This window comes from Rutidosis leptorrhynchoides, chromosome 11 (assembly GCF_046630445.1).
Source record: "Rutidosis leptorrhynchoides isolate AG116_Rl617_1_P2 chromosome 11, CSIRO_AGI_Rlap_v1, whole genome shotgun sequence".
NCBI lineage: Eukaryota > Viridiplantae > Streptophyta > Magnoliopsida > Asterales > Asteraceae > Rutidosis > Rutidosis leptorrhynchoides.
Window position 1 is genome coordinate 358190414 of NC_092343.1, and position 25240 is coordinate 358215653.

Here is a 25240-nt window from a genome sequence, read left to right on the forward strand (position 1 = left end):
TAATCATTTTTCTACGCTAATCACCCTCAATAATTTAAATTGTTACTGATTTCTTGCAAATGAGGGCATTGCAAGATCTTAAGTGTGGGAAGGGGTTAAATTCTTTCGGATTTTAATTTTTTTTACTTTATACACTTGGTCATCATTAGAAATACTAGTAACGCAGTAGTTGTATTAGAATCTAGTGCTCTCTGATAATAAAAGAACAGCCCTAGTCTTATATACTGACTACCCAATTCTAGTAAAATTTTTCAAAATTTTCAATTAAATGAACTCAAAATCATGTTTATACATATTTATGAATGATAAAACTAGGTTTTAACACCGAAATTATTGTTACCTCGGAAAGGACATAAATTGGGAAACAAACCAAAATGTTAGAATTCATTTAAAATGGAATAGAGGACAATAAAAAGGAAAATAAAAGCCAAGTGTAGGAAAATTTACCAAGTTATTTTAAACATATGTCACATATTTCTGTAACAAATAACTGAAAATACTTTTGCTTTGGACTAAACTAAAAAGTTTTACCCGATTTACTGTAAGAAAGATGGATCTACACGATGAATCAATTCCATCATTTAAAGGAAGTAAAGTCTTCCGAAAAAGACACGCGCTTCTTGATTTAGGTCATGAGGTTGTCGTTCAGACCAGCTGTAGGTTGACGAAAAATCTAGAAAAGTCATCACTAAAATCAGCAGGAAATCCACGGACCTCAGCATCAAACAGGGTCGCCAAGTGGTCAGACTTATCCTAACCATGAGAGGATCTGTCTTGTAAAATGGGGAGGATGCCGTGCAAATTAGCTGGATAAGACTAATGAATCAGATCCCCAGAAAGGATAATCTCCTTAAAGATCAAAAATCAGCTTTTAAGACTGATATTGTTGAGATTGACCTTAAAGATTGAGAATTACAAACTCATGGAATTCAATGATATCTAAACTCGAGCTTGAACGAGAAAATATTTTGATCAAAAATTACAAACCGATTTGTTTTCTGAAAACCTATTTTTAATGCGTTCATTACCATTGAACGTAAAATCCTAGGAATTCACCTGGAATTCATTAGGTCACCTGAACCAAATCAGGTGTCAACCGTAAGAACGGTGGTTGCATAGCATGGTCAAAGACAGGACCTTGTGCCAGACCGAAAAATTATAAGGGTGGGCTTTACTATTGCTCCTACAAAGGATAGTAATTGCGTCCGACACGTTATAGACCATAAATAAAAGCATGTCAGGGGACATTGCCTTAAACAGTGCTTGTTCAACGCTTTCCTTTACAACCGGACGGTAGTTTACCGAAAGGTAATATACGGAACAAGTAAACTGGATGTGTTGCTTTCCCAATACAAGGTTAGCAAGTGGGTGACACAAAACCACAAGTTTTGAGCTAAAATTTCAAATCTGAAACCCACCAAACCCACAAAAAGAATTTGCAAACACCGGTGAAGGGTTATTCCGGAAAACTTATCTAGGGTAAAAGCTAGATTGAATTTTCAAAAAGATCAAATGTTTTTATAAAGATCCAATTTCCTTAAAGGATCTAAATTTTATAGTCATGTGGGACTGTAAACCACATCGTTACTACCATTGTTTATTCCGCCGTAAAGAAATCACTGATGTACAAAGTGTGAAGAATAAAGAAGTGATTCTAGTATTTCAAGACTATATTGCTTGAGGACAAGCAACGCTCAAGTGTGAGAATATTTGATAATGCTAAAAACGAACATATATTTCATAGCATTATTCCTCAAGAAAGACAAGCTTTTAGTTGCAATTGTTCTATTTACAAGTGATATTCGTTTAAATAATAAAAGGTGAAGACAAAAGACAGATTCGCCGAATTAAAGACGTAAACGACCAAAAAGCTCAAAAGTACAAAATACAATCAAAAAGGTTCCAATTATTAATGAGAAACGTCTCAAAATTACAAGAGTACAAGATTCAAAACGCAAAGTACAAGATATTAAATTGTACGCAAGGACGTTTGAAAATCCGGAACCGGGACCTGAGCCAACTCTCAACGCTCGACGCAACGGACTAAAAATTACAAGTCAACTATGCACATGAATATAATATAATATATAATTAATTCTTAAAATTAATATATATATTATAATATATTTAAAAATCGTCGGCAAGAAAGGTTCCAAATTAGTGTGAGCTGGAAAAACAAACAAAGCGAGTTGCGGAGTTTGCAGTGCAAAAATTACGCGAGTCGCGGAGCTTCCCTGGACTCAAATCCCTATAAAAGGCAACGCAGTTTGATCGTTTTTAATATCATATAATCTATCTCTCTCTCAATATATACGTAATTATATATATATAATTTATATTTTAATTTTAATTTTAATTTTAATTTTAAATCCTAATAATAAGGGTATGTTAGCGAATGTTGTAAGGGTGTAAGCCGAAATTCTGTCCGTGTAACGCTACGCTATTTTTAATCATTGTAAGTTATGTTTATATTATTTTCATTAATGTCTCGTAGCTAAGTTATTATTATGCTTATTTAAGCCGAAGTAATCATGATGTTGGGCTAATTATTAAAATTGGGTAATTGGGCTTTGTACCATAATTGGGGTTTGGATAAAAGAACGACACTTGTAGAAATTAGACTATGGGCTATTAATGGGTTTTATATTAACTAAACAATACCTTGTTAATTAAATATACAAACTTATAATTCGACGTATTTATATATAACCACATACGCTTGACTGGGTACGGTGGGTGGGATATCTATAAATACCAATAATGATTCATTTTACCGGACACGGAACTGGATTAATAGTTAATAGACTTGTTGAAACAGGGGTGAATTACATTCAAGGGTAATTGGTGTAATTGTTAACAAAGTAGTAAAACCTTGGTTTACACGCAGTCGATAACCTGGTGTATTCATTAAACAAAGTATTAAAACCTTGTTACAATTCGAATCCCCAATTAGTTGGAATATTTGACTTCGAGAATAAGAATAATTTGACGAAGGCTTTCGCTCTTTATATTTATGACTGATGGACTATTATGGACAAATCCGTATGGACATATTAAATAATCCAGGACAAAGAACAATTAACCCATGGGCATAAAACTAAAATCAACACGTCAAACATCATGATTACGGAAGTTTAAATAAGCATAATTCTTTTATTTCATATTTAATTTCCTTTATTTTATATTTAATTGCACTTTTAATTATCGTACTTTTAATTATCGCAATTTTATTTTATCGTTATTTACTTTACGCTTTAAATTAAGTCTTGTATTTATTTTTAATATTTTACATTAGGTTTTAACTGCGACTAAAGTTTTAAAAATCGACAAACCGGTCATTAAACGGTAAAAACCCCCCTTTATAATAATAATATTACTTATATATATATATTTGTATTTTTATAAAATAAAACTAATATAGCGTTAAGCTTTGTTAAAAGATTCCCTGTGGAACGAACCGGACTTACTAAAAACTACACTACTGTACGATTAGGTACACTGCCTATAAGTGTTGTAGCAAGGTGAAAGGATCCGAAACTAATCATCCGGACATCGTCCATATAGATTAAAAACGAATTACAATAGTTGATAACATCGCGAGGTACTTGACCTCTATATGATACATTTTACAAACGTTGCATTTATTTCTTAAAGGCAATCTATTATTACATCGAGAGTTGACATATTAGCCTAACATTTTATAACAACCAAATGATCTAATCTGCCATTTTCATAACAATAGTCTTTAATGAACTTCAATGACTCGAATGCAACGTCCTTGTATCATAGCTTAAATGGTCCCAAGTAGTATCCTTAACATGAGCTAATGCACAGCGGAAGACTTAATTCGTACCTGAGAATAACATGCTTTAAAACGTCAACATAAAGTTGGTGAGATATATAGGTTTGATGCTAGCAGCGTTATAACAATGGACCACAAGATTTCGTATATAATCATTTCAATAAAAATATTCTAAGTGGTTGAGCACTTGGTAACCATACTTAACATTTAATCACGTCGCATATTCCCTTTAATATGAAATCTTACTACACCGTACCAAGGTGTAGTCGCAAAACGAAGTACTGTGCAACCGTTGAATACTGGTCGTCCAGTCCGGTTGGGGTTGTCAGGCCCGATAGATCTATCAACAGGATTCGCGTTTACAATACCGCTGTAAATAACAGTTACCAAGCTACAGGGAAGTATGCCAGTGGTACAACTCAACGTAGAATATATTTTTCAGTTACTTGTGTCCATAACGTAAAAACATAAAATACATGTATTCTCATCCCGAAATATTTAGAGTTTAAAAGTGGGACTATATACTCACTGTTGTCTCGAAGATATATATATTTTTGACTTGGTCTTCCGGTTGATATCACGAACCTATCCATATATAATATATCAATATATTTTCATTTTAAACAAACATCTCGTATATATATTTATAATACTTTTAATACTTTGAATAATTCCTTAGTCCGTAGTTAGCGTTTCGATGTTAGTAATTCAATTTTAATGGTTCATTTTTAGATGTTTAATATACCCGCAATAAATAAACCCCCAACGAAATAAATAAAACTCCCATAAAACCCCATCGTATATGTGTTGGTCGAGATTAATCTTGACCCATGGTACCGGTGTTGTCAAATGACGTGTTGCGTACATAAAGTACCGGTGTTGTCAAATGACGTGTTGCGTACAATCATGGGATCTTATGATTAATCTTCTCGTGTTGTTTACGGGTGATCCTGAACCATATGAAATTGAATTATGAGTACATATATATAAAATATCATGTTATCTTAGAAATATATGATTTATATCTTTTTTTCCAATTGATCCCGTAGTTGAAATGATCTAGGATAACCAATTTTGTTTCGGTCATAGTTTCTTCGTTACAAGTCCGTTTTCGTTGATTCAAATTGCCATCTTCTTGGATCGAGTTCTTCTTTAAGACTATGAACTGTAAATACCTTGGTTTGTATTCAAAATCATACGGCATAAGTGAAACATTAGTGAAACATATGAAGTTAAACATTTTTGCTACAACAAAATCATTTAATGACCATTTTTCTAAAAATACTTATACTTTGAAAAACCAAGTTTTACCTTGTTAAATTAGCATATACATAAGTTATATTACAGGTCTTGAAGTATTTTAAAAGTTAAGTTAGAAGGATCTATTTAGTTTGCAAACAAGTTTGAAAACATTCAAACTATGTTCTTGTTGTTAAACTTTTGTACCACAAAATAAGATAGCTATATATATATGAATCGAACAAGGTTATGAACATAGATTCTACCTCAAGTTCCTTGGATAAGTTTGCTGTAAAAGAGGAGTAAGAAGCTAGAATCAAAAGGGTGATAGAAGTGGATGAAAGATTGGAAGTAAGTTGGTGTTCTTGGAGGGTTTTCTTGAAGTATTTTTGTATGGTTTTCTTATGGTGTTTAAGTAAGGTTTTTGAAGCTAGATCTTCTTAGAACTTTACTGAATTGTTGAAGGTGTTTAAGGGTTATAAGTGTGTGTGTTTTAGCTAGGAGATTGAAGTAGTAAATGAATCAAAATGATGATACATATATACTCCTAAAAATGTGATCTTTAAGGATAACATGACAAAATTTTAGTTTGTAATCTTATGTATTTGTCAAACAATAATACAAAAGCAATTACCTTATACCTAGGGTAGTAACAAGGGCTGGTTAGGTGGTGATTTGATGTGTATATACCAATAGTAAATACGTATAGAAGCTAGGTATGATACGAGTACAAATACTCTAGATATACGTATAGAAATTTTGTGAAAAATGGAATGAGGATTCAAATATAGCTATCTTTTGTGAATACACTTATATGATTTTATGTATTTAAGTCTTAAAAGTGAGTAAATACATTACTTATACGATATATGTATAAACATTATAAGTCTTAAGTATTTATGTCAAATAACGTTACGTATAGTTATCGTTTTGAAAACTTAAGTTAGTAGTTTCAAAATATACTTATAACTTATAGTTTTTGATACAAAATAAGATATTAAAACATTCATTAATCATGTTAAATATGTATATATACATATATATACGCAAACGTATAATTATCATATATTGTATAGTTCGTGATATCGTCGGTCAAACTAGACGGTCAAACGTTGTGTAAAACTCTTTTCGGAAATATAAATCTCGACAATTTGGATTACTTATCATGTTGGTAAGTTTTAATTTATGTAAATATTAATCTTATAAGTATAGAACGATCGAAAAAAAAATGCGGGTCAACTTTAGGGTTTTTGCTTATCGTGTCGGAACCATATAGAGATTAGAGTTTAAATTTGGTCAGAAATTTTTCGGGTCGTTACAGTACCCATCCGTTAAAGAAATTTCGTCCTCGAAATTTGGTAGAGGTTGTCATAAATAACCATAGGAATGTTTTCATGACGAATATGAGGTAATAATGAAATTTTATCATTATTGAAAGATTTAGATAAAACGATTTGGTTATGTGAGACGCACGAGCGAAGCTATCACAAAAAAAAAAAAAAAAATAAAATGAGTAAATATGGAATCGTTTTTAATCGATGACGTGGTTTAGAATTGATTTCCGGGATTTAAGGGATTTAGGAAAAATCTTACGTAATAAGATTTGGTTATTCGGCGATCAGAATCTTCTTTGATTTAATGCGGTAATCTGTTTCGATTTCTCTGTCGGATATTTCACTATAAATCCACCCCTTCGTTTCCTTATTTTTCACAACTCGCATCTTCTACTCTTTCTCCTTAATTCCTACTTTAAGGTATCCTTTGAAATGCTTCATCCCGTTCTGATTTTTGTTATACTTCTAACTTTTATATCTTTCATTCTTCTCTTCCATCTACCGCCAGAAGAATCTATTCACTTTTATGATTTTCTTGGAATTATAATGTTTCTAATTCTCCCGTGTCTTTACGTCGCCATACGTATTGATATACACGGTTTGTAGTTTCTGGGTGGTTGTTGGGTTTGATATCTTTCCTTATACTTCGATGCTCCTGCTTCTGTTTTCCATAATCATTGTCATCCATAGTTAATATTCTCTCCTATTTGCTGTGATCTATACCCCAATTTCTATTTTGGGACTTTGTCCCTTCGTTTCTTCTTCCCGTCCTTGAGTCAAGCGATCAATAGTTCGGAATTCGTAGGTATAAAATTTGGAATGAACCTAGCTATTGGTTTTAGAATAAAATTGTAATGGCACGATCTTGATTCGTTAAATTACTCGAATATTCCGGAAAAATAGAACTATCAAGGTGATACGTTCTAATATGTTTGGAGACTTGATAGAATGTAAGAGCCGTGTAACATGGCACATGATGACGGTACTGTGAATCATCACATTCCATTAGAAACTTAACATGACTTACTGTAATATAATGAAGTTGATCAAGTTTCATTATATTATACTAATTCATGTATCAGTTCCCAACACTACTTCAAAACATTCCTATTTTAAACTTGAAGGTTTTAGAACTTAGAAACTAACACAGTTTCTTTTATATTGTAACGCAGATATTACGGAGAAATACATGATTTTGGATAAGAACAGTTGTGAGAATATCTCCAGAAATATGGAGGATATGTATAACAAAAGATATGAAGATATCTTATAATATCTAAGATAAGATGATGATGAAGAATATCATCGGGAAAGGTTTAGGATAAGGGGTAGGTTTTTTTTTTTACTAATGGTTTCAGCAAGCACTGAATCGTTTGAATCCTTTGAAAGCAGATTCAGTTCTTGTGATTTATCTACATCCTCCTTCATACTTTGCTCAATCCGTTTTCCAGTTCCAACTCTCCTCTTTTTCTAAGCTTTACCAATACAATGTACTTCATCATTAAACTTTTGACTGTTAAAGTCGTTTACAGTTTTTTTTTTTTTTTTTTTTTTTTTCTGCTTCTTCAGCATTTCAAGAACTACTTCATAGTCCAGGATGTTTTTCAGAACTTCACATTCGAAAAAATGTAATTCTTAGGGATAGTCGTTCTCGGTATAACTGGGAGAATTTCTACGAGATTTTCAAAATACTGATTGCGGGTTTCGCCAAAGAGATAACGAGTTGCTGGTACGTCTGCTGATGATGTTGTGAAAAAGGTTCTCCGGTAACAACGTCGAAAGGACAAAGTATAAATATCGAGATTATAATAGGAGTAGTCTCACTGAGAAGTCGAAGTGGAGCTGTGACAAAATTAGCTTCTTGAAAAGGAATCGTATGATTGTTTTTGATAATGAATGATAAGGAATTCGACGCGGATACGTTTTAACTATAACTTCGGTTTCGAAAATTTTTCAGGTGCATCACTGTATGCATAAATCTTTCTTCCGTAAACGAGGTGCGGCTGGTTCAACTTCTCGATCGAGGTGTTTTCAAGAATCATGAAAAGATTTGAATGAGGATTATAATTGTCGAAGTACAAATGAGGTTTAGGATGAAATCAAGTGGCAAAATTGAAGAATTGTTTAGTTTCATATGTTATAATCAACATTTTATTTCATTTTAATTGTCCAATGTTTCTTCTTTATGCCACTTGTTGGATTTGGATAGGTAAAAAAAAATTCAAATATGAAATTTAAATGGAAATGGTTATTCTGGGGTGAACGGATACGTATATCGATGGTTGTAAGTAAAATAACAAATGACCGTTGAATCAGATTCAAGAATGTACAATATAACTTATTAATGTGAATTCTAAATATTCCTCGGGTACTACCCACCCGTTAAAATATTTTCATCATTATTAGTTTGTACGAAGGAATTTTTAATTACTATCTTTATGAAAATATACTTGCATATATATTTTCTTCAGAGATAATCATAGATTTAATGAGTCAATAAGATAATAAACTCATTTGATTTATCGTTAATTCTAGATTACATAATCTCTAAGACTTTAGAAATTACATAATCGTCATACGATACGTAAAGCGAAGATAATCGATGTAGAACGATATATAGAACGAAGATCATACTCGAAGTACAGATATTGAGTCGTGTGATGTTGATATTCGAGATACAGATTGTGATGTTGAGATTTTGGGGGTGACAAGAGTACTGTCGGCGTTGATGATGGTGGTATAGATTATGCTGCTGGTGCTGCTGCTGGTGTTTGTAACCTTCGCACCGTATTTTCTAAAGCCACTACCCGAGCGCGAAGCTCGTTGACTTCTTCTATTATACCGGGATGATTGACGGTTGGAACGAGCGAATGAACAAGATTCGAAATATGGGATAGTATGTAATCATGACGAGATACTCTAGAAATGAGCGAGAAAATGGTGTTTCGAATAGGTTCGCCGGTAAGTGCTTCAGGTTCATCGTTAAGAGGACAATTTGGTGGATGGAATGGATCACCTTCTTTTTGCCTCCAGAGATTTAGTATATTACGAACCCATCCCCAATTCATCCAAAATAGATGATGGGAAATCGGTTGATCCATTCCGGTAACGCTGTTCTCGGAGCTCGAATGGAAATCCATATCGGCGAAGCTATCGAAGTCGGAGGAATTTGAGCTGGATGAAGAATCCATCTTGTATGGTCGGAGAAATGAATTTTTGGTTTGGAATAGATTATAGGAGTTGGGTTTGGTACTCTTCAATACATAATTTACATATGTATATATATATAATATCAAAATCCCATGAATTACGGAGAATCTTTGAAATACGTCAGGCAATGTCTAGAGTAACAGATACGCTAGGATATGAATTTTTGTCTATACACTATCGATGCACTTAAATGCAATAAGACGTGTCTAGACTTAAGAATGATAAGCAGACAGTTCTCTAAGAATGATAAGCAGATGATTTCCGACTAGGATTGATAAGCAAAACTTTTGACAGGCAGACACGGTCAAAGTCCAGACTTACTTAATGTATCCTAACAACTACTAGTTAGACACACTAATGCAAGGCCTGGTTCGCTAAGACCAACGCTCTGATACCAACTGAAAGGATCCGAAACTAATCATCCGGACATCGTCCATATAGATTAAAAACGAATTACAATAGTTGATAACATCGCGAGGTACTTGACCTCTATATGATACATTTTACAAACGTTGCATTTATTTCTTAAAGGCAATCTATTATTACATCGAGAGTTGACATATTAGCCTAACATTTTATAACAACCAAATGATCTAATCTGCCATTTTCATAACAATAGTCTTTAATGAACTTCAATGACTCGAATGCAACGTCCTTGTATCATAGCTTAAATGGTCCCAAGTAGTATCCTTAACATGAGCTAATGCACAGCGGAAGACTTAATTCGTACCTGAGAATAACATGCTTTAAAACGTCAACATAAAGTTGGTGAGATATATAGGTTTGATGCTAGCAGCGTTATAACAATGGACCACAAGATTTCGTATATAATCATTTCAATAAAAATATTCTAAGTGGTTGAGCACTTGGTAACCATACTTAACATTTAATCACGTCGCATATTCCCTTTAATATGAAATCTTACTACACCGTACCAAGGTGTAGTCGCAAAACGAAGTACTGTGCAACCGTTGAATACTGGTCGTCCAGTCCGGTTGGGGTTGTCAGGCCCGATAGATCTATCAACAGGATTCGCGTTTACAATACCGCTGTAAATAACAGTTACCAAGCTACAGGGAAGTATGCCAGTGGTACAACTCAACGTAGAATATATTTTTCAGTTACTTGTGTCCATAACGTAAAAACATAAAATACATGTATTCTCATCCCGAAATATTTAGAGTTTAAAAGTGGGACTATATACTCACTGTTGTCTCGAAGATATATATATTTTTGACTTGGTCTTCCGGTTGATATCACGAACCTATCCATATATAATATATCAATATATTTTCATTTTAAACAAACATCTCGTATATATATTTATAATACTTTTAATACTTTGAATAATTCCTTAGTCCGTAGTTAGCGTTTCGATGTTAGTAATTCAATTTTAATGGTTCATTTTTAGATGTTTAATATACCCGCAATAAATAAACCCCCAACGAAATAAATAAAACTCCCATAAAACCCCATCGTATATGTGTTGGTCGAGATTAATCTTGACCCATGGTACCGGTGTTGTCAAATGACGTGTTGCGTACATAAAGTACCGGTGTTGTCAAATGACGTGTTGCGTACAATCATGGGATCTTATGATTAATCTTCTCGTGTTGTTTACGGGTGATCCTGAACCATATGAAATTGAATTATGAGTACATATATATAAAATATCATGTTATCTTAGAAATATATGATTTATATCTTTTTTTCCAATTGATCCCGTAGTTGAAATGATCTAGGATAACCAATTTTGTTTCGGTCATAGTTTCTTCATTACAAGTCCGTTTTCGTTGATTCAAATTGCCATCTTCTTGGATCGAGTTCTTCTTTAAGACTATGAACTGTAAATACCTTGGTTTGTATTCAAAATCATACGGCATAAGTGAAACATTAGTGAAACATATGAAGTTAAACATTTTTGCTACAACAAAATCATTTAATGACCATTTTTCTAAAAATACTTATACTTTGAAAAACCAAGTTTTACCTTGTTAAATTAGCATATACATAAGTTATATTACAGGTCTTGAAGTATTTTAAAAGTTAAGTTAGAAGGATCTATTTAGTTTGCAAACAAGTTTGAAAACATTCAAACTATGTTCTTGTTGTTAAACTTTTGTACCACAAAATAAGATAGCTATATATATATGAATCGAACAAGGTTATGAACATAGATTCTACCTCAAGTTCCTTGGATAAGTTTGCTGTAAAAGAGGAGTAAGAAGCTAGAATCAAAAGGGTGATAGAAGTGGATGAAAGATTGGAAGTAAGTTGGTGTTCTTGGAGGGTTTTCTTGAAGTATTTTTGTATGGTTTTCTTATGGTGTTTAAGTAAGGTTTTTGAAGCTAGATCTTCTTAGAACTTTACTGAATTGTTGAAGGTGTTTAAGGGTTATAAGTGTGTGTGTTTTAGCTAGGAGATTGAAGTAGTAAATGAATCAAAATGATGATACATATATACTCCTAAAAATGTGATCTTTAAGGATAACATGACAAAATTTTAGTTTGTAATCTTATGTATTTGTCAAACAATAATACAAAAGCAATTACCTTATACCTAGGGTAGTAACAAGGGCTGGTTAGGTGGTGATTTGATGTGTATATACCAATAGTAAATACGTATAGAAGCTAGGTATGATACGAGTACAAATACTCTAGATATACGTATAGAAATTTTGTGAAAAATGGAATGAGGATTCAAATATAGCTATCTTTTGTGAATACACTTATATGATTTTATGTATTTAAGTCTTAAAAGTGAGTAAATACATTACTTATACGATATATGTATAAACATTATAAGTCTTAAGTATTTATGTCAAATAACGTTACGTATAGTTATCGTTTTGAAAACTTAAGTTAGTAGTTTCAAAATATACTTATAACTTATAGTTTTTGATACAAAATAAGATATTAAAACATTCATTAATCATGTTAAATATGTATATATACATATATATACGCAAACGTATAATTATCATATATTGTATAGTTCGTGATATCGTCGGTCAAACTAGACGGTCAAACGTTGTGTAAAACTCTTTTCGGAAATATAAATCTCGACAATTTGGATTACTTATCATGTTGGTAAGTTTTAATTTATGTAAATATTAATCTTATAAGTATAGAACGATCGAAAAAAAAATGCGGGTCAACTTTAGGGTTTTTGCTTATCGTGTCGGAACCATATAGAGATTAGAGTTTAAATTTGGTCGGAAATTTTTCGGGTCGTTACACAAGGTTTAAGTATATCCATTATATAAATAAATAAATAAATATCTTGTGTAAAATTGTATCGTATTTAATAGTATTTCCTGTAAAATTTAATAGTATTTTATACCCCTTAGCGAAAACATCACCATCCAAGGATCCTTTGAAGCTAGATCCATTTTTCTCATTTCCAGTAACTTTATCCAGAAAACTTAAGGTAGTAATGATGTTCATAACATCATTCGATTCATGCATATAAAGCTATCTTATTCGAAGGTTTAAACTTGTAATCACTAGAACATAGTTTAGTTAATTCTAAACTTGTTCGTAAACAAAAGTTAATCCTTCTAACTTGACTTTTAAAATCAACTAAACACATGTTCGATATCTATATGATATGCTAACTTAATGATTTAAAACCTGGAAACACGAAGAACACTGTAAAACCGGACATACGCCGTCGTAGTAACACCGCGGGCTGTTTTGGGTTAGTTATTTAAAAACTATGATAAACTTTGATTTAAAAGTTGTTCTTCTGGAAAAATGATTTTTCTTATGAACATGAAACTATATCCAAAAATCATGGTTAAACTCAAAGTGGAAGTATGTTTTCTAAAATGGTCATCTAGACGTCGTTCTTTCGACTGAAATGACTACCTTTACAAAAATGACTTGTAACTTATATTTCCGACTACAAACTTATACTTTTTCTGTTTAGATTCATAAAAAAGATTTCAATATGAAACCATAGCAATTTGATTCACTCAAAACGGATTTAAAATGAAGAAGTTATGGGTAAAACAAGATTGGATAATTTTTCTTGTTGTAGCAATGTGAAAATTGGCAACAAATCTATATTAATCATATCCTAGCTAACTTATATTGTATTATACATGTATTCTAATATATTATGTAATCTTGGGATACCATAGACACGTATGCAAATGTTTTGACATATCATATCGACCCATGTGTATATATTATTTGGAACAACCATAGACACTCTATATGCAGTAATGTAGGAGTTAGCTATACAGGGTTGAGGTTTATTCCAAAAATATATATACTTTGAGTTGTGATCTAGCCTGAGACGTGTATACACTGGGTCATGGATTAATTCAAGATAATATATATCAATTTTTTTCTGTACATCTAACGTTGGACAACTAGTTGTAGGTTACTAATGAGGACAGCTGACTTAATAAACTTAAAACATCAAAATGTATTAAAAGTGTTGTAAATATATTTTGAATATACTTTGATATATATGTACATATTTGTTATAGGTTCGTGAATCGACCAGTGGCCAAGTCTTACTTCCCGACGAAGTAAAAATCTGTGAAAGTGAGTTATAGTCCCACTTTTAAAATCTAATATTTTTGGGATGAGAATACATGCAGGTTTTATAAATGATTTACAAAATAGACACAAGTACGTGAAACTACATTCTATGGTTGAATTATCGAAATCGAATATGCCCCTTTTCTATTAAGTCTGGTAATCTAAGAATTAGGGAACAGACACCCTAATTGACGCGAATCCTAAAGATAAATCTATTGGGCCTAACAAACCCCATCCAAAGTACCGGATGCTTTAGTACTTCGAAATTTATATCATATCCGAAGGGTGTCCCGGAATGATGGGGATATTCTTATATATGCATCTTGTTAATGTCGGTTACCAGGTGTTCACCATATGAATGATTTTTATCTCTATGTATGGGATGTATATTGAAATATGAAATCTTGTGGTCTATTGTTACGATTTGATATATATAGGTTAAACCTATAACTCACCAACATTTTTGTTGACGTTTAAAGCATGTTTATTCTCAGGTGAATATTAAGAGCTTCCGCTGTTGCATACTAAAATAAGGACAAGATTTGGAGTCCATGTTTGTATGATATTATGTAAAAACTGCATTCAAGAAACATATGTCGATGTAATATATTTCTATTGTAAACCATTATGTAATGGTCGTGTGTAAATAGTATATTTTAGATTATCATTATTTGATAATCTACGTAATGCTTTTAAAACCTTTATTGATAAAATAAAGGTTATGGTTGTTTTAAAAATGAATGCAGTCTTTGAAAAACGTCTCATATAGAGGTCAAAACCTCGTAACGAAATCAATTAATATGGAACGTTTATAATCAATATGAACGGGACATTTCAGTTGGTATCCGAGCGTTGGTCTTAGAGAACCAGAAAATTTGCATTAGTGTGTCTTATCGAGTTTGTTAGGATGCATTAGTGAGTCTGGACTTCGACCGTGTTTTCTTTAAAAATGATTGCTTAACATTTTTGTTGGAAACTATATATTTTTAACATGTGAATATTATGTGATATATTAATCTCTTAACGTGTTTGATATTATGTGATAGATGTCTACCTCTAGAACAAGTCCCATTAACTCACCTAATAATAATGAAGAGTCAAATGTAAATTGGAATGATTCGTGGACTGATTCACAAGTTCCCGAAGAGGAACCGGAAGAAGAGTCGGAACCGGAAGAAGAATCGGAACCGGAAGAAGAAATAGAACCAGTGGGGGAAATAATAAAACGGTTAAGTAGAAGAAAATCCTCAACCAACCGACCAAAGTTAATTATGGTCAATGGTGTTTCCGCCAAGGAAGCAAAGTATTGGGAGGATTACCAATTCTCCGATGAATCGGATCCCGAAAAGGATTCCGATGATGTTATAGAAATTACCCCAACACAATTTAATAAGGCAAAAGAGAACAATAAGGGAAAGGGCATAAAAATAGAGAAATTTGATTCCAAACACGATGAACTTTATATGTATCATCAACACCCGTATTTCTTAAGTTGTGACAATAACCCGGGAACCTCTAAACCACCAGGTTTTTCTAAACCAATGTGGAAAATGACGGCTCGTATTAGGGGAACATCATATATCCCTAGAAACTTGGCAAAACGAACCAAAACCGAAGAAGAAGAAACGAGCGAGTCGGAATAAGATAGTTGTATTCGTGTGGTGTAATATATGTAATATAGTGTGCTAATGCTTTATGATATATATAAAAATTGCTTGTATTAATAAGTATTTTTTTTATGAATCTAACTCTTGTCTATTTTACAGTATAAAAACACAAAATGGATAGACAACCCAATATTTTAAGAGACCTACCCGGAGACATGATTGATGAAATCTTGTCTAGAGTCGGTCAGAATTCCTCGGCACAACTATTTAAGGCGAGATCAGTTTGTAAGACATTCGAAGAACGTTCCAAGAATACCTTGATTTATAAAAGGCTTTCGTTCAAAAGATGGGGGATATCACATTGGGAAATCCATAAGTTACGATGTGTTTACTTTGACGCATATATTGCGGGGAACCCAAATGCTATTTTACGCAACGGGTTAAGAAATTATTTTGACTCAATATATCTGAATATAGGACTTCGTGATTTAGAAAAAGCGACTAACATGCAACATAAAGAAGCATGTTATGCTTACGGGTTAGTAATGTTCGCTTCTCACTAAAGTGAGAACAAGAACATCGGGCTACAACTATTAAACAAAACGTTCCCACAAGTGACAGAGTCGGTAATTGGGGTAAGAAATGAGGTTTTTAGGTTATTACGAGACTGTTGGTCATTACGTAACCTTCATCCTTTTGACGACGTTACAACACATTGTCTTACTATCGGTCACAACGGTTATGTTCTACAAAATCAAGGATGGGAAGTGGTATTAGTAAAACCAGAATGCATGACTTGTTTCTGGACGTATGAATTACGTGTCTTTATTGCCTTTGCTGAACGCCTTATTTATTAACTAGAATTATCTTCGCAACTACTTTGTATCAAAGTTTTATATGCTATATTTCATGCTATATGTAAAAAAACGGTATTGTAAGTTTGCAAGTTATTGTATAAAGGTTTGAATATGATATTTCTTTTTTGTGATTAGTTTTTCATATAGAATTGTAGTAGTTGAAATGGTATGTTAGCTACTAAGTATGAACTTAACGGGTAGGTACTACCCGAATTAAAGAGTATAAAATGCTAATATGAAGAAAGAGCTTTTATAAATAAGTTCATATTACGCTACGAAATACTATTGACTACTCTTGATATTCTATATGATTAACTCGTTTCATTTGACTATTTTGAAGGAAATGGCACCGACTACTCGACACACCTTGAATATGAGCGAAGAGGAATTTCGTGCCTTTCTTGCTTCAAACATAGCCGCAGTACAGGCTGCGCTACATACCAACAATAACTCAGAATCTAGCAATGCAGCTAACGGCGCAAGAAATCGTGTAGGATGCACCTACAAAGAATTCACTGCCTGCAAACCTTTAGAATTTGATGGAACAGAAGGACCGATCGGATTGAAACGGTGGACCGAGAAGTTCGAATCGGTGTTTGCCATAAGTAAGTGTACTGAAGAGGACAAAGTGAAGTACGCTACGCATACCTTCACAGGTACTGCGTTAACATGGTGGAATACCTATCTAGAGCAAGTGGGACAAGATGATGCTTACGCACTACCGTGGTCAGCATTCAAGCACGTGATGAATGAGAAGTACCGTCCCAGAACTGAGGTCAATAAGCTCAAGACAGAACTTAGAGGGTTACGAACCCAAGGATTTGATATTACCACGTACGAAAGACGGTTCACAGAATTGTGCCTATTGTCTCCGAGAGCGTTCGGAGATGAGGAAGAGAAGATCGACACGTTTGTGAAAGGATTACCGGAAAGAATCCAAGAAGATATAAGTTCACACGAGCCCGCATCCATACAACAGGCATGTAGAATGGCTCACAAACTAGTGAACCAGATTGAGGAAAGAATTAAAGAACAGGCGGCTGAAGAGGCCAATGTGAAGCAAGTCAAAAGAAAGTGGGAGGAAAACGGTGATAAGAATCACCAATACAACAACAACAGCAATTACAACAATAATCGCAACAACTATCCCAACAATCGCAACATCAATCACAACTACAACAAACGGCCCAACAACAACAACAACAACAACAACAACAACAACAACAACAGCAACTACAACAATCATCCCAACAAAAATAACAACCGCAACAACAACAACAATCAGAAGCAGCTATGCCAAAGGTGTGAAAAGTATCACTCGGGGTTCTGCACCAAATTTTGCAACAAGTGTAAAAGAAATTATCATAGCGCGGTGAAGTGTGAGGTCTACGGACCAGGGATTAATAGAACGAAAGGAACAAATGGTGTCGGAACGAGTAATGGCGGAGCAAGTAGTGTCTGAGCAAGTTATGCCAATGTAGTTTGTTATAAATGTGAAAAACCGGGCCACATTATTAGAAATTGCCCGAACCAGGAGAACACGAATGGACAAGGCCGTGGAAGAGTTTTCAATATTAATGCGGCAGAGGCACAGGAAGACCCGGAGCTTGTTACGGGTACGTTTCTTATTGACAATAAATCTGCTTATGTTTTATTTGATTTGGGTGCGGATAGAAGCTATATGAATAGAGATTTTTGTGCTAAATTAAGTTGTCCATTGACGCCGTTGGATAGTAAATTTTTACTCGAATTAGCAAACGGTAAATTAATTTCAGCAGATTATATATGCCGGAATCGAGAAATTAAACTGGGTAGCGAAATATTTAAGATTGATTTAATACCCATAGAGTTAGGGAGTTTTGATGTAATAGTTGGCATGGACTGGCTGAAGAAGGTAAAAGCAGAGATCGTATGTTATAAAAATGCAATTTGCATTGTACGAGAAGAAGGAGAACCCTTAATGGTGTACAGAGAAAAGGGCAACACGAAGCTACATCTTATTAGTAATTTGAAGGCACAAAAACTAATAAGAAAAGGTTGCTATGTTGTTCTAGCACACGTCGAGAAAGTACAAACTGAAGAAAAGAGCATCAATGATGTTCCCGTCGCAAAAGAATTTCCTGATGTATTTTTGAAAGAATTACCGGGACTACCTCCACATCGATCTGTTGAATTTCAAATAGATCTTGTACCAGGAGCTGCACCAATAGCTCATGCTCCTTATAGACTCGCACCCAGCGAGATGAAAGTACTGCAAAGCCAACTGCAAGAACTATTAGAACGTGGTTTCATTCGACCAAGAACATCACCATGGGGAGCTCCTATTTTGTTTGTCAAGAAGAAGGATGGTACATTTAGGTTGTGTATTGACTACAGAGAGTTGAACAAACTTACCATCAAAAACCGTTATCCACTGCCGAGAATTGACGACTTATTTGATCAACTACAAGGCTCGTTGGTTTATTCAAAGATCGATTTACGTTCTGGATATCATCAAATGCGAGTAAAGGAGGATGATATTCCAAAAACTGCTTTTAGGACGCGTTATGGTCATTACGAGTTTATAGTTATGCCGTTTGGATTGACGAACGCACCAGCTGTGTTCATGGACCTTATGAACCGAGTGTGTGGGCCATATCTTGACAAGTTTGTCATTGTTTTCATCGATGACATACTTATTTACTCAAAGAATGATCAAGAGCACGAAGAACATTTGAGAAAAGTACTAGAAGTATTGAGGAAAGAAAAACTGTACGCTAAGTTTTCAAAGTGTGCATTTTGGTTGGAAGAAGTTCAATTCCTCGGTCACATAGTGAACAAAGAAGGTATCTAGGTGGACCCGGCAAAGATCGAAACCGTTGAAAAGTGGGAAACCCCAAAAACTTCGAAGCATATACGTCAATTTTTAGGATTGGCTGGTTACTACAGAAGATTCATCCAAGATTTCTCCGAAATAGTAAAACCCTTGACTGCATTAACGCATAAAGGGAAGAAATTTGAATGGAAGGATGAGCAAGAGAAGGCGTTTCAATTATTGAAGAAAAAGCTAACTACGGCACCTATATTGCCATTGCCTGAAGGGAATGATGATTTTGTGATTTATTGTGACGCATCAAAGCAAGGTCTCGGTTGTGTATTAATGCAACGGACGAAGATGATTGCTTATGCGTCTAGACAATTGAAGATTCACGAGCAAAATTATACTACGCATGATTTGGAATTAGGCGCGGTTGTTTTTGCATTAAAGACTTGGAGGCACTACTTATATGGGGTCAAAAGTATTATATATACCGACCACAAAAGTCTTCAACACATATTTAATCAGAAACAACTGAATATGAGGCAGCGTAGGTGGATTGAATTGTTGAATGATTACGACTTTGAGATTCGTTACCACCCGGGGAAGGCAAATGTGGTAGCCGACGCCTAGATCAGAAAGGACAGAGAACCCATTCGAGTAAAATCTATGAATATAATGATTTACACTAACCTTACTACTCAAATAAAGGAGGCGCAACAAGGAGTTTTAAAAGAGAGAAATTTAAAGGATGAAATACCCAAAGGATCGGAGAAGCATCTTAATATTCGGGAAGACGGAACCCGGTATAGGGCTGAAAGAATTTGGGTACCAAAATTTGGAGATATGAGAGAAATGGTACTTAGAGAAGCTCATAAAACCAGATACTCAATACATCCTGGAATGGGGAAGATGTACAAGGATCTTAAGAAACATTTTTGGTGGCCAGGTATGAAAGCCGATATTGCTAAATATGTAGGAGAATGTTTGACGTGTTCTAAGGTCAAAGCTGAACATCAGAAACCATCAGGTCTACTACAACAACCTGAAATCCCGGAATGGAAATGGGAAAACATTACCATGGATTTCATTACTAAATTGCCAAGGACTGCAAGTGGTTATGATACTATTTGGGTAATAGTTGATCATCTCACCAAGTCAGCACACTTTCTGCCAATAAGAGAAGATGATAAGATGGAGAAGTTAGCATGACTGTATTTGAAGGAAGTCGTCTCCAGACATGGAATACCAATCTCTATTATCTCTGATAGGGATGGCAGATTTATTTCAAGATTCTGGCAGACATTACAGCAAGCATTAGGAACTCGTCTAGACATGAGTACTGCCTATCATCCACAAACTGAGGGGCAGAGCGAAAGGACGATATAAATGCTTGAAGACATGCTACGAGCATGTGTTATTGATTTCAGAAACAGTTGGGATCGACATCTACCGTTAGCAGAATTTTCCTACAACAACAGCTATCATTCAAGCATTGAGATGGCGCCGTTTGAAGCACTTTATGGTAGAAAGTGCAGGTCTCCGATTTGTTGGAGTGAAGTGGGGGATAGACAGATTACGGGTCCAGAGATAATACAAGAAACTACCAAGAAGATCATCCAAATTCAACAACGGTTGAAAACCGCCCAAAGTCGACAAAAGAGCTACGCCGACATTAAAAGAAAAGACATAGAATTTGAAATTGGAGAAATGGTCATGCTTAAGGTTGCACCTTGGACAGGTGTTATTCGATTTGGTAAACGGGGGAAATTAAATCCAAGGTATATTGGACCATTCAAGATTATTGATCGTGTCGGACCAGTAGCTTACCGACTTGAGTTACCTCAACAACTTGCGAATGTACATAACACTTTCAACGTCTCGAATTTGAAGAAATGTTTTGCTAAAGAAGATCTCACTATTCCGTTGGACGAAATCCAAATCAATGAAAAACTTCAATTCATTGAAGAACCCGTCGAAATAATGGATCGTGAGGTTAAGAGACTTAAACAAAACAAGATACCGATTGTTAAGGTTCCATGGAATGCTCGTAGAGGACCCGAGTTCACCTGGGAGCATGAAGATCAGATGAAGAAGAAATACCTACATCTATTTCCAGAAGATTCGTCAACACTTTCAACAGCTTAAAATTTCGGGACGAAATTTATTTAACGGGTAGGTACTGTAGTGACCCGAACTTTTCCATGTTTTTATATATTAAATGAAATTAATATTTACATGATTAAATGTTTCCAACATGTTAAGAAATCAAACTTGTTAAGACTTGATTAATTGAAATAGGTTTCATATAGACAATTGACCACCCTAGTTGACCGGCGATTCACAAACGTTAAAACTTGTAAAAACTGTATGATGATATATATGTGGATATATATATAGTTAACATGATATTATGATAAGTAAACATATCATTAAGTATATTAACAATGAACTACATATGTAAAAACAAGACTACTAACTTAATGATTTTGAAACGAGACATATATGTAACGATTATCGTTGTAACGACATTTAATGTATATATATCATATTAAGATATATTAATACATCATGATATCATGATAATGTAATAATTTAACATCTCATTTGATTTAATAAACAATGGGTTAACAACATTTAACAAGATCGTTAACCTAAAGGTTTCAAAACAACACTTACATGTAACGACTAACGATGACTTAACGACTCAGTTAAAATGTATATACATGTAGTGTTTTAATATGTATTCATACACTTTTGAAAGACTTCAAGACACTTATCAAAATACTTCTACTTAACAAAAATGCTTACAATTACATCCTCGTTCAGTTTCATCAACAATTCTACTCGTATGCACCCGTATTCGTACTCGTACAATACACAGCTTTTAGATGTATGTACTATTGGTATATACACTCCAATGATAAGCTTTTAGCAACCCATGTGAGTCACCTAACACATGTAGGAACCATCATTTGGCAACTAGCATGAAATATCTCATAAAATTACAAAAATATGAGTAATCATTCATGACTTATTTACATGTAAATAAAAAAATTACACATCCTTTATATCTAATCCATATATCAAAGACCAAAAACACCTACAAATACTTTAATTCTTCAATTTTCTTCATCTAATTAATCTCTCTCAAGTTCTATCTTCAAGTTCTAAGTGTTCTTCATAAATTCTACAAGTTCTAGTTTCATAAAATCAAGAATACTTCCAAGTTTGCTAGCTTACTTCCAATCTTGTAGAGTGATCATCCAACCTCAAGAAATCTTTATTATTTACAATAAGATATCTTTCTAATACAAGGTAATACTCATATTCAAACTTTGATTCAATTTCTATAACTATAACAATCTTATTTCGAGTGAAAATCTTACTTGAACTTGTTTTCGTGTCATGATTCTGCTTCAAGAACTTTCAAGCCATCCAAGTATCCTTTGAAGCTAGATCCATTTTTCTCATTTCCAGTAGCTTTATCCAGAAAACTTAAGGTAGTAATGATGTTCATAACATCATTTGATTCATACATATAAAGCTATCTTATTCGAAGGTTTAAACTTGTAATCACTAGAACATAGTTTAGTTAATTCTAAACTTGTTCGCAAACAAAAGTTAATCCTTCTAACTTGACTTTTAAAATCAACTAAACACATGTTATATATCTATATGATATGCTAACTTAATGATTTAAAACCTGAAAACACGAAGAACACTGTAAAACCGGACATACGCCGTCGTTGTAACACCGCAGGCTGTTTTGGGTTAGTTAATTAAAAACTATGATAAACTTTGATTTAAAAGTTGTTCTTCTGGGAAAATGATTTTTCTTATGAACATGAAACTATATCCAAAAATCATGGTTAAACTCAAAGTGGAAGTATGTTTTCTAAAATGGTCATCTAGACGTCGTTCTTTGGACTGAAATGACTACCTTTACAAAACTGACTTGTAACTTATATTTCTGACTATAAACCTATACTTTTTCTATTTAGATTCATAAAATAGAGTTCAATATGAAACCATAGCAATTTGATTCACTCAAAACGGATTTAAAATGAAGAAGTTATGGGTAAAACAAGATTGGATAATTTTTCTTGTTGTAGCAACGTGAAAATTGGTAACAAATCTATATTAATCATATCCTAGCTAACTTATATTGTATTATACATGTATTCTAATATATTATGTAATCTTGGGATACCATAGACACGTATGCAAATGTTTTGACATATCATATCGACCCATGTGTATATATTATTTGGAACAACCATAGACACTCTATATGCAGTAATGTGGGAGTTAGCTATACAGGGTTGAGGTTGATTCCAAAAATATATATACTTTGAGTTGTGATCTAGCCTGAGACGTGTATACACTGGGTCGTAGAATGATTCAAGATAATATATATCAATTTTTTTCTGTACATCTAACGTTGGACAACTAGTTGTAGGTTACTAACGAGGACAGCTGACTTAATAAACTTAAAACATCAAAATGTATTAAAAGTGTTGTAAATATATTTTGAATATACTTTGATATATATGTACATATTTGTTATAGGTTCGTGAATCGACCAGTTGCCAAGTCTTACTTCCCGACAAAGTAAAAATCTGTGAAAGTGAGTTATAGTCCCACTTTTAAAATCTAATATTTTTAGGATGAGAATACATGCAGGTTTTATAAATGATTTACAAAATAGACACAAGTACGTGAAACTATATTCTATGGTTGAATTATCGAAATCGAATATGCCCATTTTTATTAAGTCTGGTAATCTAAGAATTAGGGAACAGACACCCTAATTGACGCGAATCCTAAAGATAGATCTATTGGGCCTAACAAACCCCATCCAAAGTACCGGATGCTTTAGTACTTCGAAATTTATATCATATCCTAAGGGTGTCCCGGAATGATGGGGATATTCTTATATATGCATCTTGTTAATGTCGGTTACCAGGTGTTCACCATATGAATGATTTTTATATCTATGTATGGGATGTTTATTGAAATATGAAATCTTGTGGTCTATTGTTACGATTTGATATATATAGGTTACACCTATAACTCACCAACATTTTTGTTGACGTTTAAAGCATGTTTATTCTCAGGTGAATATTAAGAGCTTCCGCTGTTGCATACTAAAATAAGGACAAGATTTGGAGTCCATGTTTGTATGATATTATGTAAAAACTGCATTCAAGAAACATATGTCGATGTAATATATTTCTATTGTAAACCATTATGTAATGGTCGTGTGTAAACAATATATTTTAGATTATCATTATTTGATAATCTACGTAATGCTTTTGAAACCTTTATTGATAAAATAAAGGTTATGGTTGTTTTAAAAATGAATGCAGTCTTTGAAAAACGTATCATATAGAGGTCAAAACCTCGCAACGAAATCAATTAATATGGAACGTTTATAATCAATATGAACGGGACATTTCATTTCCTTCCCTTATCGGCATAACTCTTTTGCCGACTTCCAGCGGTTCTCAATCTTTCCTTGATCTGTACGATCTTCTCGGTAGTCTCATGAATAATTTCTGGACCTGTGAGTTGAGCATCCCCAACCTCATTCTAACAGACAAGAGACCTACACTTTCTACCATACAGAGCTTTAAACGGTGCGACTTTAATACTTGCATGGTAACTGTTGTTATAAGAAAATTCAGCTAGCGGCAAATATTTATCCCACCCATTACCAAAATCAATAACACACGCTCGTAACATATCTTCTGACGTTTGAATGGTCCTTTCACTCTGACCATCCGTGTGAGGATGATAAGCGGTGCTCATATCTAACTTAGTTCCCAAAGCTTCCTG